Below are 15,704 nucleotides of genomic sequence, written 5' to 3'. Positions count from 1 at the left end.
GGTTAAGTCTTGGTGAATCGAATCATGCCCATCAAAATAGTCATTTGTGAATCGCAAACAGTAAAAGGAAACAATTTAGCTGTAAGCTTCCTTTCGAATTGTGTCGTTGCAAAACATTTCGTAGATACACTACTTTAAGTTGATTTGCACATTGAATTTAGGGGAAATATCAACTCAATAGATGCTAGTAGTCAGCCTGAAGTAAACACTTCTAAAAAGGTAAGATATAAAGCCTATCGGCTCTATAAACGTTTTTCCCCATAAACATTCCCAATTAAATGTTGACTGCAAAGTAGGCCTACCTGGCAGAATGATATCATGATGATTTGTATCAAATTTGTATTGCATACTCTGCCATTACATGTGCAGTACAGAAACACCGCTAGCCTAACACAAATGTACTGTGACTAAAACTGCACAGGGTGTTTACCTTTCACACTAGTGAGCCGATTGCACTTCTTTGTCCTGCCGTTTACTACATTGGTGTCAGAAGTGGGAATACCAAAAGGCTAAAACCTCTTGGTGAGGCCGCTAGGTGTTGTACAAAGGTTGTTTAGTATTATTACAACTTTTATTTTATTTCTTATTATGATGATTTTTTTCCCCACTGGCTCACCTCACTTTTCTATTTTTTTTGTATCCGTTATACAGTTAATAAAATTTGTATGACCTTGGGGACAATACAATTACTCTACCTAGACTAGCCTACAACGCCACAATGCAATGAATATTGCATTATTGTTTTCAAGTGAGTACAATTCTATTCTAGACGTAAACTGTAGTGCAAATATAATTTAAATAATGGTGCAAAAGCCCTGTTATTTGAATGTCTCATTCCATTTGGATCAGTTGTGGGTCTACTCTGGACAGATTGTAAGATCTAGAAAGGTACAGTACAGGACAGTCTGGCTGTATTTGTACTTCTGATACTGATGCGCTGTCTGTTGCCAATCCTTATTCTCCCAAGTCGTCCTAGGCCTATGCTCTCATCAGGCCCAGTTATTCAGGACAGCTTAAGCTTACAAAGCTTAAGCTTACTACAAGCTCAATGCAGACGCAAGATCTGGAGTGTTGCAATGTCATTATTCGTCACAAAAGGGATCACACCTTGAGATCTCCTTGTAATAAGCTCCGGCATTCAACATTCTTTTTTACTTCCTGAAAATTGAGACGCGCTTATCATTCCTTCCGCAGCCATGGAGGCATTGTCGTCGCTTGGTTCCTTGATCTGATCTATAGCAGTGGAGATCGGTGCCCTTTAAGATGAGGGAGGAGGATTTTTTTTTTTTATGAGCATGGCCTTATTTCTATTACAGCATATTAGATGACTGTCATTCATATTCCGATCACCCAGCTCAATGTAACATCGATAGTGTAGCGACCCGCACAGACAGCTCTGTGTTATGAGTTATGCTGTTATTTAGTTGTATTGTACTTACCAGTACCCAGTGTTAGCAGGTTGACTGGCATGTCGGACCCTGCGATCTGCCAACCACGGGAATGCCTGCAATGTTCTGGTGCCGGCCATCCTTGTGGTTGGTGGAGCGGCGGGGGGGAGCGGGGGGGGTGTTGGAAGGGGGGTGGAGCACCGCAAGTTTAAGACCATGCTTAGCCATTGTTCTCCCTCTTTTACGGCTGGTCTTAACAAGAGATGGGTCACTGTTGTTTGATACTGTTTTCCTTGGCTTATTTGGCGTGGGCTATGGCCAAACAGTATCCTGTGTTGAGTTTGGTTAATAAACCAGGAATTCGTAAACGCAATCCTCTGTCTGGACATATGTCAATTTCTGATCTAGCCAGGTCATTACATTGGTGTCAGAAGTAAAAACTTAGATAAAAGTTAGTCGGCTAGCTAGCTGACTACCATGGCTAGCAAACGTTACGTGAGAACAGGGGTTGAAAATGTTTCAAGGGAATCCGAAAGTGAAGGAGGAGGCAGGAGACGATTATGGCTAAGGAGGTGCGTGTGCAAGGACATCGAAGGTTCTGGCCGATGGGAACACCAGGGCATCAGAGCACAGAAGCCGCTTGAGGGTGACCGTTAGAAGGATGGCGGCTGAAGCGGGCATGGATACTTCTGCGACTGTGCTTCGCATGGATTCTGGGCGGCGGACCGAAGGGGTGAGGTCGACGCTGCGTGACGAGGAGGCTGGAGCTCAGGATGTAAACAAACATGGCGGCGCCCAGTCCCCGATTGTATCTGTATCTGTGAAGACCCCGAAGTACTCTGTTAAGGCAGATTGGGAAGCTTTTCATGCTCAGTTTGAACGGTTAGCTCATTCTGGAGGCTGGTCGAATGAAGATCGGGCACTGCAGTTGGCTTTGTGCCTCACGGATGATGCTCTGTCCTGTTTGATATTGATTAGCCCCGAGGACAGACGTGATTTTGGGGGTTTCGTTGGAGCACTGAGGAGGCGCTTCGGACAGTGTGTACAGCCTGGGCTGCTGCGCTCCGAGTAATAGACGCAGGCAGCCTGGAGAGCCACTACGAGTGCTAGCTAATGACATTAGGAGCATCTCGCGGCGGGCATATGCTCACATGCCCCCCTCTGTGCAGAGCGAGTTAGCACAGGTGGATGGCAACACATGCCCTGGTCCCATGGTCTGCTGAGGGTTTGGCCAGCCAGGCCATCTGTGCCGGAATTGCCCCATGTCCCCCAGAGCTCAGAGATACTGCTCGGGGTCCGCATAGACGGGGCAGTGTGGACCCCGGGCTCGCTTTCCCAACCACCACCATCGCCAGGAGGAGCCCACTGGCACGGACGGGGGAGCAAGGCTCGTCTTGGACAGGGGAGCAAGACGAGTGCAGATGGAGCCTGTTGTGGTGATGACTTTTGTCATGTCCCTGTCACTGTGGAGTGGGTGCCCTGCTCTGCCCTGGAGGACACTGGGTCCACAGTAACCCTTGTGAGGCCGGATATTGTGCCAGTTTGAGCCCACAACTCTGCAGCTCGGCACAGTTACAGGTGAGCTGGCACCCATGAAAGGGAATAATGACTCTGACAGTAGGGTACAGGTCTGTGCGTCATCCTGTGTGGGTGGCGGCTGTGCAGGACCCTTGTATCCTGGGGTTGGACTTTCTTAGGAGCACAGGCTGCCAGTTAGACCTAAATGGGGGTACACTGAGCTTCCAGGGAGGGCCGGCAGTCACCATGGCCCCCCCTAATGTCACATTCACAAAATCAAATAACCCCCTTACTCCAACAGTTAAAGCAGCAGAGACTCATGGCAGCCCCTCTGTCACCTATGGCTGTGTGTGTTACAGTCCCCCAGCTACCTCCATGACACATCCCTCCGTGAGCACGGTCCATGTCCCTCCAGCCTAGCTACCCCAGATGGGAGAGGAGAGGACACTGTCTGCAGTGAGGGAGATATGGGGGAGGAACTGTGTTGGTCTTGACACCGAGCAGCAGGAACCGTTGTGGCAGTTGCTGTTTGAGTTCAGAGACAGCTTTGCTCTGTTTGAGGAAGAGGTGGGTCAGACTCATCTGGTGCAGCATGAGATCAACACAGGTGATGCTTGGCCCATCAAGATGCTGTATCCAGCTGGCATGCCAGGATGCAGCAGACAAGGCTGTGTTGGAGATGCAGTGGGCAGACTTCATCGAGCCCTCAGACAGCCCCTGGGCGGTACCAGTTGTCATGGTTCCTAAGGGGGGCAAGCTGAGGTTCTGTGCAGACTACAGGCGGCTGAATGAGGTAACCAGGAAGGACTCATCCCCCATACCACGCATCAATGAGTCGCTGGACCTGGTTAGGGGGTCCTCCTGGTTCTCCTCAATAGACCTCCACAGGGATACTGTCAGGTGCCCCTCTCCCCAGAGGCTAGAGCCAAAACTGCATTCTCCACTAACAGAGGACACTGGCAGTTCAAGGTCCTGTGCTTCGGCCTGTGCAACGCTCCAGCTACTTTTGAGCGTTTGATAGACAGGGTGCTGGATGGCATCCCCCGACAGGAGTGTCTGGTATACATCGACGACATCCTGGCCCATGGCAGCTCATTCCAGTCAGCCCTGGGTGTGCTACAGCGTGTGCTGGAGAGGGCGGCTGCCGCAGGCCTGAAGCTACACCCTGAGAAGTGCCATTTCATGAGGAGAGAGTGGGGGCTGTCCGAGACTGGCCCAACCCCACCGACCAGCAACAGCTGAAGAGCTTCCTGACCAAAACTGATATGGGACTGAATACACAAGCACCATAACACACTGGGGAAATGTTTTAGGTTACACAAGCAAATGTAAGAGTACTTGCCAGGGAATCTTTTTTAATTATAAATCTGATTATTTCACATGGAGATGTGGGAAACTAAAAAGGCTAACTAGCTTGGTATGTTTTTTTGCCAGGCTAAAGCTAGCTAGCCAAGCTGCCAGCTAGCACTTACTAGCAAGGGAAGGCGACTTCCTTGTTTTCACAAACTGAAAAGAGAAAAAAATGTTTGCTATCGTCCCCTTTTGAATGGGACAGACAAAGATATCATGTTGCCAAAACGTGTCCACTACTAAAAAATCCCACTCCACTCATGTGCACGCACACACGTAGATCAATGGAGTTAAGCTCTTAGTAACCTTTCATGCCTGTTCTGCCTCCTTTCCGATCCGAGCGACTATTCCTCGACCTCAAACCTATGCCCCATACACATCGTGACGTATTTCATTACGCCGAAGATACCACTGTAGCTAGCAACCTCCACCTAATAATTATCATCAAAAACAAACATCATTACCATCACAATAAACTTAAATGGGAGGCAACAGTCATAATATAGTTGGCTTAACAGACAATGTGTATTATTTAACATTACTGTTAAAATAGTACTCAATTGTTTACAAGTTGCTAGCTATCCCATAATGCCATCACCGAAAACCACATATTTTTATCTTCACTTCCTGTTCTTCGATGGACCCTGGCTGGACTGAAAACGACGGAAAGTTTGAGAAAATTCAAAGTATGTAGCGTAAGTCTTGCAACGGAACCTTCAACCACAAGGGGGTGTTGCGATTTCACTCCATTGTGGACTTCCCCATTGAAATGAATGACATCCGGCGCATACTTTTAAAATGTATTACCTATTATGTGTGGCATAAACACAACCAGTCACAATGTTTTCATCTGATTATGCTATTTCAAAAGTCTCCCGTAGGCTACCTGTGCATGTTCATCCACTCCGATATTATTCCAGCATCCAAACTGTGCACCGGTCATTCGATGAATGGGAAGAGACATCTGTTAGAAAACAAAACACCAAAAAGTTTAATGACAATCTGAGTTTGTCAAGCCAAGCCTTCGATACTGAGTAGGAAGGGATGTATTTTGTGTTTGTTCGAGAATGACATACTCTATTTAATTTTGGTGTTGAAAACGCAAACCATGATGAAGCACTCGAAGTCGGTAATCGGTATGCAGTTATACATTGCTTTTGGGTTGTATATGGTGCATTGACACAGAAACCTGTTGGTGGAAAATTTGTTACATATATTTTATATAATTATAAATATAGCCAGTGGCAACCCGTCATTCAGGACAGGTGGGTTTGAGCCCCACATGTTATTTTGGCATTAATACATGTCATATATCAGTTTGAAAACAATGTAAAAAAATAAATCATTGAGTTGATAAAGCCACATACAAACATGGTCTCTTTTTTAATTTCTTGAGGAAGGCAGCTCCAAAATGCAGGTTTTTCAGCCTAGCTCAGTGCTTTCTGTGGTGGTGGGGCAGCCAGCGGAAAATACAGAGCATAGGTGTTGGTAATGTTCTCCAGATGCGCCATGATTAGCTCAGTGTTCTGTCACTCATGGGGACACTACGTCACCGCCAAGTCTAAGGGTATACCTCCAAAGTTCAAGCCTCTTGGGTGGTGCCATAGAGTTACATTAGAAGTGCTCATCCACGAAGGCTCAAGGTCATTGGCCACAGATAAAATTATGTCAAATCACGTTATATCTACAGTAGCTTTATTTGGACTGATCAACATCATACTTTCAAAATCTTAGCTAGCAGTCATCATGAATCAAGTCAACAATCTACTGGCAAATCCTTTTTAATCCTTGTCATATGAAGAGAAATAATGAAGAGAAATTATAGACAAAATGTATCGGTGCTCATCAGCCATTGGACATAAACATTACACAACAAGTTGGAAATCGCAAATTCAACAATGAGTGGTTTAGAAGGAATCAGTGACAGTGGCTAACTGTAAGCACTGCAAAGAAATCACTAGCCTGCTATTCAGTGGAGTGGCTGTGTGGTGCCAAATCTGGGATTAAGTGTCTCTTTTTCAAGTTTAAAATTATAAACATTCAACATTGGCAATGCTGTCAATGAAGCATGATTTGTGCCGCGCTCAAAACAACTGTTAACTCTGAACTGTGAAACCTTGACTTCAGTGAGTTCAAGACAACTTGGAATTCTGGGAAAAAATAGTACCAACTGGGAAATACGCTTTGAACGGTCATCCAACTTGGAATTGTAAATTGGGAACTCTGGCCTCTTTCTAGAGTTACGACCTGAAGATCAATGACATCATCGTGATTCAACCTTGTTTTTTTCCGAGTTCCCAGTTGTCTTGAAAGGACCATAAATCCAGAGAATGCCAGACTTTGATGACAACATTTGCCCACGAAGGATCGCCGTGCCACCTTCCTGTTCAAGTGAGCACAGCACAACAAGGTGAGTCCAAAAATGTCTTGTATGCTGCTGCATAAATTATGTAATATGCCAGGGAGATATTATTACTTTCTTAGCTACAGTATAGATAAGTGTATGTTGTGTAGTAAGCTGTTAGTAGCCCATGTGCCTCAACCTAATAATTTGCTCTATTTACTCCTCTTAATGTTGCCTACTGTTCTGACTTGGTGGTGCACATGTAGCCTATAACCTGTTTTAGAGAAATGTAATCATCAAATTTTGTAAGAGCTTTCATTGTCTGCTTATACGCCCCCTTTATTTATCCTCCGGTTCTGACTTGGTATACAGGGAGAACACTGTAAGAACGGCCCATTGTCTGAATTCTGTCGCTGTACATTTCAAAAGTGCTAAACAAATAATTATATTGACTACATCCATCCTAGTTCACTCATTAATATCTTAATCTAAATTACGGATTGCCTCTTATCCACTTGTCGTCCCCTTATGCCATAGTTTGTGCATCTCAATTGTCATTAGAAACCACATTTGTTTAAGCAATTGATCCATATCAGCTATGTTTTTTTTAAAGGCAGTAAATGAGGATGAATTAACTGTTTCGCTGCCAGACAAGGCTCCGCTGATAGCCAGGTGTAGCAGTGGTAAAATGTTGGAACTGCTGTTGGGAAAGCTTTATGTAGGCCCTAACAGTTTGTGGGCACCGTTTGTCACCGTTACAGTGCAATTAATGTATTGTTTAGTGTTGTGTAGTGGCTTTGTGGGCATGCATCCCACTTTTTGTAATTCTTTTGCCACACCAAGATGCACATGCTAAAAATCGCCATTAGCATCAAAATGTTGATAATCTGATTTCCCCCTAGCTGATCATTGTCTGCATCCGGCTCTGATCATAGTGTAATGAGATGAAACCGGCAGGGAGAATGAGCTCCTCAGTGGTGGTCAGCGAACACTTAAACTTCTGGCCCATAGCCCTGCATTGCATCAACTGTGCCACAAAACAATGCTGAAGTGGTCAAATCGATATTCACGTGTATAAATATAGGTTTGCTACAGGCATTGTTTTTTGTATAAACCCTAATGTAGCTAGAACTAGCGGTGTCTCAAAGCAGCCTCATAAAAGTTCAGTCATACAGTCACGCTTGCTATTCAGAATTGAAATATCTAGCCAACATTTTAAGTTGAATAACTTTGCTTGGGAACTTTAGAGCTGTAACAATTTGACGCTTTGGTTTAAGGCAAGTACAAACGTATACTAGTAGTAGCCTAGTCATCGCTCCTGCTCGAGTCATTATGGGTGATGCGAAACAACGTCATCTCACTGGCTTCTTCTCTGGTGATCTAGCTCTCATTGGCTATTGCTGATCACCGTCCTCAAAACTTGTTGTTGCACATCTCACACTAGACAAGCATTGCATATTTTGTACCGAGAAAATCCAACATGTTTGAACAAATTGTAAGCAAGGCAGTTAGTTAGTGCCTCCTAAACACATGATTGACATCAGGAAAATATGGTGGGCTATCAGATGAACAGTGAAAATATCGGTACTTCTGGGACTGCTCAAAGGCACTTTCAGTAAAAGTAATTCGGTTTAGCTAACTAGCAGATTTTTCCTACATCAACATCAATGTTCATCTGATAGCCCACCATATTTTCCTGGTGTCAATCATGTGTTTAGGAGGCACTAACTAACTGCCTTGCTTACAATTTGTGATGAGAGAGGGTGTTGTTGCAGAAATAGGACTATGCAACAACATCAACAATAGTTAATTTTTTCAAGCAGGGTGCCTTTTTTTAAAAGTTTGAGCACCTGATCCCTGAAAGGTATGTTCTGTACATGGCCCTGATCCAAGATGACTGTAATTTACACAGCGAGACTGAGATGATTTGCCCTACAGTCTTAATATGCTGAGGTCTAAATCTAAAAGTAGACTTGTGCAACATGCCCTGGAGTGTACTGGTTACCCTAAACTTCCCCTATATCATGCCTGACATGTAGACGGTTCCATCTATTCTTATCTCCGAACCATCTGTCCTAATTAACCAATTAGGCGAGAGCTTAGACAGGGTCATGGAAACATGGCCCAGCGCACACAGTCATGGATACTAATCCCATGGCCGGTGGGAACTAGGTGAGATGAGACACTACTCAGTAGGTAAAGCTAGGACCTTCAGGTATTGCACATCTCACTATCAGGAATTGGTTGCCTGGTTTCATCCCTGGACACCTCAGCACACTGACTGAGGCTTTATAATTTTCCTTCCATTTTATTCCATCCTTTCCTTCACTAACACTGATCTGAAAGCACTGATCACTTGAGAGCAATATGGTGGACACCTATCCAGTTATTGTATGTATCAGTGGTCATATAGGAGTAGGTAGTTGCCCCCAACCACCAGTGCAGAGTCAGATGTTAGAATTGCAGGTATGCAAAGAAATCTGATCCTAGATCTGTGTGTAAGGGCAACTTCTGCCTCAAGCAGTCATAAAGGACAAGACGGAGGCCCATTAACAGCACTGAGATCTGGATCTGTTTTAATCTCTTGAAAGGGATGAGCATACTGTTCTGCTACTGTTAAGAAAAAAGGGGCTAGGTCATAATGCTCATGTATTCGGGAAAACAAGATTACTGTAATGTTAAGTAGTAAACAAAAAAATAATGCCAGAAACTGTGTCTGTACTGTGTAACAGCTGATAAAGCTATTCAAGATTTAACTAGTGTAAAAACTAAGGTGTGTGACTGCATGCAACCTGGGATTTCACCTTCATCCAATATCAGCCCTTCCCCAATATCAAGGGTTAAAGCAAGTGGAGTATGTTTTGTAAGCCAAAGCATTCATCCTTTGTTCATTTCCTTTTTCATTGGTAAAATCACAAGGCCACTGCCCAGCTAGATAAAGTGGATGTGGTATAGCCTGCTGCTCCACAAAGAGTCACATGGTTTGATGCCGGCTTAAAAGGCAGAACAGATGTGGTTCCATCATAGGGAACTAATGACTGAAAGTGCAAACTAGGAAGAGAGGAAAAGGTTAAGCAGAATGTCATGGGAATGTCTTTCTCTGTCCATAGCATTTCTGTTCAACTATGTTATATGGCGAGATGTTCTGATGAACAGAGTGCACAATGTGCCGAATATGGTGACAGGTTTATAATGGAATGACCTACTGAATCTGAAGAATAGAGCCATTGAATCATGTGTTTAGACTGGACACATGCACATCCATGGCTGGCCAGAGGCATCTGTAAACTGAGCTCCTCAGTCCTGACTAATCAATACAAATCTAACCTTCTTTTTCAGTGTGACTGAATTCATTTGAACTTTGCATCAAGGTGCTTGTGTGGCTTTACTGCTCTCTAGTGGCAAACTCAGACCGGTATGTCCATCGCTGAATTATGCAGTTATTTGGATGGCTCCTATATCTTGTAAATCTTGATATAGTTTGTTAATATTCTGATAGGCCTGTTGCTAAAAGACCCAAAGTGTGTGCTGCATGAGTATCTGACAAGAGTAGGCCAATTAGAATTAGGCTTATACATAATTGACTCATTAGTTTATTCACATGTCATCATGCACAGTTATGTGCAAGCCAAGCCTATACACAAATGTTCACACTCGGCATATGAAAATATTGCTGACTTGTGGAAAAAATATAGATGGACGTTTTTGCAAATAGCTATTTGAGAAAAGGAAGGTAAAATTGCAAGCGCAGCAACAGTCTCAAGGGCATTGGATGAGGATGAGAGGGATTTTGGAGCATCTGTCTGCATGGTGACGTCACTGACCCTGCTCGTAATCCTCTCGCGCTGAAAGGATGCTAAATTGCTATCGTCTGGAACGACATATAATAGTACAATTCTCACCGAAGAAGAATGCCGAACGAGGATGTATGCTATTAGATTAGATTTGAAACGATTTTTTCCCGGCATCGAATCAAAATCCCTCGAATTCTGGAGACGAACTCAGACGTGATAAGAAGTGCTATGTGACTGGGGATCATTCCTGAGGAAAGAATGCGTCATGGACCAGAATAGCCTATATGCAGTTAAAACCTGTGTCGTTTTATTTATGTGGGTTGTATTTAAATAAGATTATGTTATTTCTCTTTAGATAATAGACAACCTGTGCGCACGGTTGGTATTTGGCAGCATTTTTATATGATTTTATTTACCCTAATCATTGTTGCCCTTCAACCAGACACGGGCTAAAAGTGTCATCCTTTAGGTGATTTCTGTATTTTGTATTTTTCTTCTTTGCGTTTTTCAGTGAATTAGGGCGTTGCAGAATTGTTAAATGTTTGCATTCGATGTCGGATTAGTGGTGTTGCAGGCTATGGTGTTTGTTGTTTGGCCTAGATTATCTCCCCTCCATCTCTGAATGAATGTTTGAGGAATAACGGCCTTGGTATTTTTATAGGATTATTCTAGTCATACTACTTTGGTAAATAACATGTTTGTTTATGCTGCATGACAGGCGCGTAAGAACATCAAATGTGCCACCGCTTTTCACCTTAAGGCGTTTTCATTGTGATAGCCTACCACCTCCAAACTCAGAGCAATGCATACCCTTTCCTGCAAGGACTAAAATGCACGGCCGTCCCTAACCAATTTGATTTTCTTATAATGGCTGCCGTGGATTATCTCGTAGGCGTATTGGTGATCTCCTTATGAATAGCCGAGGTTGAGTCAACGAAATTTCAGGGGCCAAACATTATCCAAATTCGAGACGCAGGTTTTAGGGATAGACAATTGAGTTGTTGACCGCCTCAATTGGCTGCAACACCTTATATGGAAATTAGGCTACACTATATGGAATGCACCCCCATCCGAAGGGACAAGGACCGGTTTTATTTTTTGGTGAGAATATGGATAGGCTTGCCTAAAATGGAGACCGGTGACGCCTTTTTCTCTCCATCCATGATTTGGACTCCGGCTCTCCGTGTTCACAGCGGACCTTGATTTAAAGTCATTCAATTAAGGCACGCGGTGAATGCCAAGAGCCGAGCCCTCGGCCTACAGCACTAAATGGACGCGACATTATTTTGCGCGACGCTGTTTTTTATTTATTTAACTAGGTAAGTCAGTTAAGAACAAATTCATATTTATAATGACGGCCTACCCCGGCCAAACCTGGACGACGCTGGGCCAATTGTGCCCCGCCCTATGGGACTCCCAGTCACGACCGGTTGTGATACATCCTGGAATCGAACCAGGGTCTGTAGTGACGTCTCTAGCACTGAGATTCAGTGCCTTAGAACGCTGCGCCACTCGGGGGCTTACTTAAAAGCATTGCATCTGTAGCCTAATCAATAACGCTTAAATTAGTGATTCTACCACTAAATATAATTTCCTATACAGATGTCACTTCGTTATCGTTGCAGGGAGACATGCATGTTTGCCATTTCAAGCAAGCATTATGTGGTGTGGTGCGGCACAGAGGCGCTGTCCACGATACATGGTGCTGAATTTGACCAGAGGCCGATGGGGCCAGTGTCATCATGCTGTTAGTCTGCCGTCAAAACAAAGCAAACTCAACTCTTATGTAATTGAAAGGCAAGAGTAATCCATCTCAAATGCTGTCCTCCATTGTGCATGGTGTGTTAGGCCCACTGTTCTTTTTTGAAAATCACTGTTTTTTAACTTCATGCCTAATAAAGATTTATTGAGAAAAAAGAGTTGTGTTTAGGTATTTATGATCTCTCCCTCTCTCACACACACACACAAACTCACACACACGCGCACACACACTCAAGCACACACGCATGCACGCACACACTCAAGCACTAAATAGTTATATAACAGAACTAGTTTCACACTACAGAGGTGGAGCTGACTTTGCAGCATATTCACACAATCAAAAATCATCACACATGCAGCGAAGCTCATTTCCTGAGTTAAATTCCAGTAATTCAACTTTCATTCATATTCATTGCCAAGAGGATTTAACTTTGTGGGGTCTTGTCACTCTTTAATATAGGGTTAACTTAGCATGTAAACAACCCTCTTTTGGGGTGAGTACTAGCTGTCCTTTTCACAACAGTATTTTGATTTCTTACTAGAAAAACTAAACATTTACACAAAAATTATGATTTGTGAGAATTACAGAGTAAAATCCCTGTCCGTAAAGAATATATTTTTTTTAATTTATTTGAGATATTCATCTTCTTTACAAGCAGCCAGAGGAATCCAGGGAGATCCCGATTGTGGCGATGCTTTACATTGCCTGAAAAGCATAGCCACGCACATTTACATTAAAAAAACGAAACGTCCTTTGTCTGTCACAAATGTTGAATGCAATAATGTTTGAACTTACTCTGCCAATTGCCCAATGGGGTAGGTCTCTCAGCTGGTCAACATTTGAGACAACATATCCACAGGAAATAAACCCACTTCAAAAGGCGGGTCTCTGTGTGTGGCAATCAATATCTGTTTGCTTATGACTTAAGGCATGTGCACAAGACGGAAGTACATGCACGAGATGAATGCATACTAACTGAAGTTATAATAATAATAATATAATATATAATAATATAGTATATTTATCGCCCTCCAGGTTCCCTTGGAGAGTTCATCAATGAGCTTGACGCCCTGATAAGTTCCTTTCCTGAGGATGGCTCACCTCTCACAGTTCTGGGTGACTTTAACCTCCCCACGTCTACCTTTGACTCATTCCTCTCTGCCTCCTTCTTTCCACTCCTCTCCTCTTTTGACCTCACCCTCTCACCTTCCCCCCCTACTCACAAGGCAGGCAATACGCTTGACCTCATCTTTACTAGATGCTGTTCTTCTACTAATCTCATTGCAACTCCCCTCCAAGTCTCCGACCACTACCTTGTATCCTTTTCCCTCTCGCTCTCATCCAACACTTCCCACACTGCCCCTACTCGGATGGTATCGCGCCGTCCCAACCTTCGCTCTCTCTCCCCCGCTACTCTCTCCTCTTCCATCCTATCATCTCTTCCCTCTGCTCAAACCTTCTCCAACCTATCTCCTGATTCTGCCTCCTCAACCCTCCTCTCCTCCCTTTCTGCATCCTTTGACTCTCTATGTCCCCTATCCTCCAGGCCGGCTCGGTCCTCCCCTCCTGCTCCGTGGCTCGACGACTCATTGCGAGCTCACAGAACAGGGCTCCGGGCAGCCGAGCGGAAATGGAGGAAAACTCGCCTCCCTGCGGACCTGGCATCCTTTCACTCCCTCCTCTCTACATTCTCCTCTTCTGTCTCTGCTGCTAAAGCCAATTTCTACCACTCTAAATTCCAAGCATCTGCCTCTAACCCTAGGAAGCTCTTTGCCACCTTCTCCTCCCTCCTGAATCCTCCTCCCCCTCCTCCCCCCTCCTCCCTCTCTGCGGATGACTTCGTCAACCATTTTGAAAAGAAGGTCGACGACATCCGATCCTCGTTTGCTAAGTCAAACGACACCGCTGGTTCTGCTCACACTGCCCTACCCTGTGCTTTGACCTCTTTCTCCCCTCTCTCTCCAGATGAAATCTCGCGTCTTGTGACGGCCGGCCGCCCAACAACCTGCCCGCTTGACCCTATCCCCTCCTCTCTTCTCCAGACCATTTCCGGAGACCTTCTCCCTTACCTCACCTCGCTCATCAACTCATCCTTGACCGCTGGCTACGTCCCTTCCGTCTTCAAGAGAGCGAGAGTTGCACCCCTTCTGAAAAAACCTACACTCGATCCCTCCGATGTCAATAACTACAGACCAGTATCCCTTCTTTCTTTTCTCTCCAAAACTCTTGAACGTGCCGTCCTTGGCCAGCTCTCCTGCTATCTCTCTCAGAATGACCTTCTTGATCCAAATCAGTCAGGTTTCAAGACTAGTCATTCAACTGAGACTGCTCTTCTCTGTGTCACGGAGGCGCTCCGCACTGCTAAAGCTAACTCTCTCTCCTCTGCTCTCATCCTTCTAGACCTATCGGCTGCCTTTGATACTGTGAACCATCAGATCCTCCTCTCCACCCTCTCCGAGCTGGGCATCTCCGGCAAGGTCCACGCTTGGATTGCGTCCTACCTGACAGGTCGCTCCTACCAGGTGGCGTGGCGAGAATCTGTCTCCGCACCACGTGCTCTCACCACTGGTGTCCCCCAGGGCTCTGTTCTAGGCCCTCTCCTATTCTCGCTATACACCAAGTCACTTGGCTCTGTCATATCCTCACATGGTCTCTCCTATCATTGCTATGCAGACGACACACAATTAATCTTCTCCTTTCCCCCCTCTGATAACCAGGTGGTGAATCGCATCTCTGCATGTCTGGCAGACATATCAGTGTGGATGACGGATCACCACCTCAAGCTGAACCTCGGCAAGACGGAGCTGCTCTTCCTCCCGGGGAAGGACTGCCCGTTCCATGATCTCGCCATCACGGTTGACAACTCCATTGTGTCCTCCTCCCAGAGTGCTAAGAACCTTGGCGTGATCCTGGACAACACCCTGTCGTTCTCAACTAACATCAAGGCGGTGACCCGTTCCTGTAGGTTCATGCTCTACAACATTCGCAGAGTACGACCCTGCCTCACGCAGGAAGCGGCGCAGGTCCTAATCCAGGCACTTGTCATCTCCCGTCTGGATTACTGCAACTCGCTGTTGGCTGGGCTCCCTGCCTGTGCCATTAAACCCCTACAACTCATCCAGAACGCCGCAGCCCGTCTGGTGTTCAACTTTCCCAAGTTCTCTCACGTCACCCCGCTCCTCCGCTCTCTCCACTGGCTTCCAGTTGAAGCTCGCATCCGCTACAAGACCATGGTGCTTGCCTACGGAGCTGTGAGGGGAACGGCACCTCCGTACCTTCAGGCTCTGATCAGGCCCTACACCCAAACAAGGGCACTGCGTTCATCCACCTCTGGCCTGCTCGCCTCCCTACCTCTGAGGAAGTACAGTTCCCGCTCAGCCCAGTCAAAACTGTTCGCTGCTCTGGCACCCCAATGGTGGAACAAACTCCCTCACGACGCCAGGTCAGCGGAGTCAATCACCACCTTCCGGAGACACCTGAAACCCCACCTCTTTAAGGAATACCTAGGATAGGATAAAGTAATCCTTCTAACCCCCCCCCCCCCTTAA

Source organism: Salvelinus alpinus, chromosome 23 (assembly GCF_045679555.1).
Source record: "Salvelinus alpinus chromosome 23, SLU_Salpinus.1, whole genome shotgun sequence".
Taxonomy (NCBI): Eukaryota; Metazoa; Chordata; class Actinopteri; order Salmoniformes; family Salmonidae; genus Salvelinus; species Salvelinus alpinus.
The sequence above is the reverse complement of the archived record's forward strand: the minus strand, read 5'-3'. Positions refer to the sequence as shown.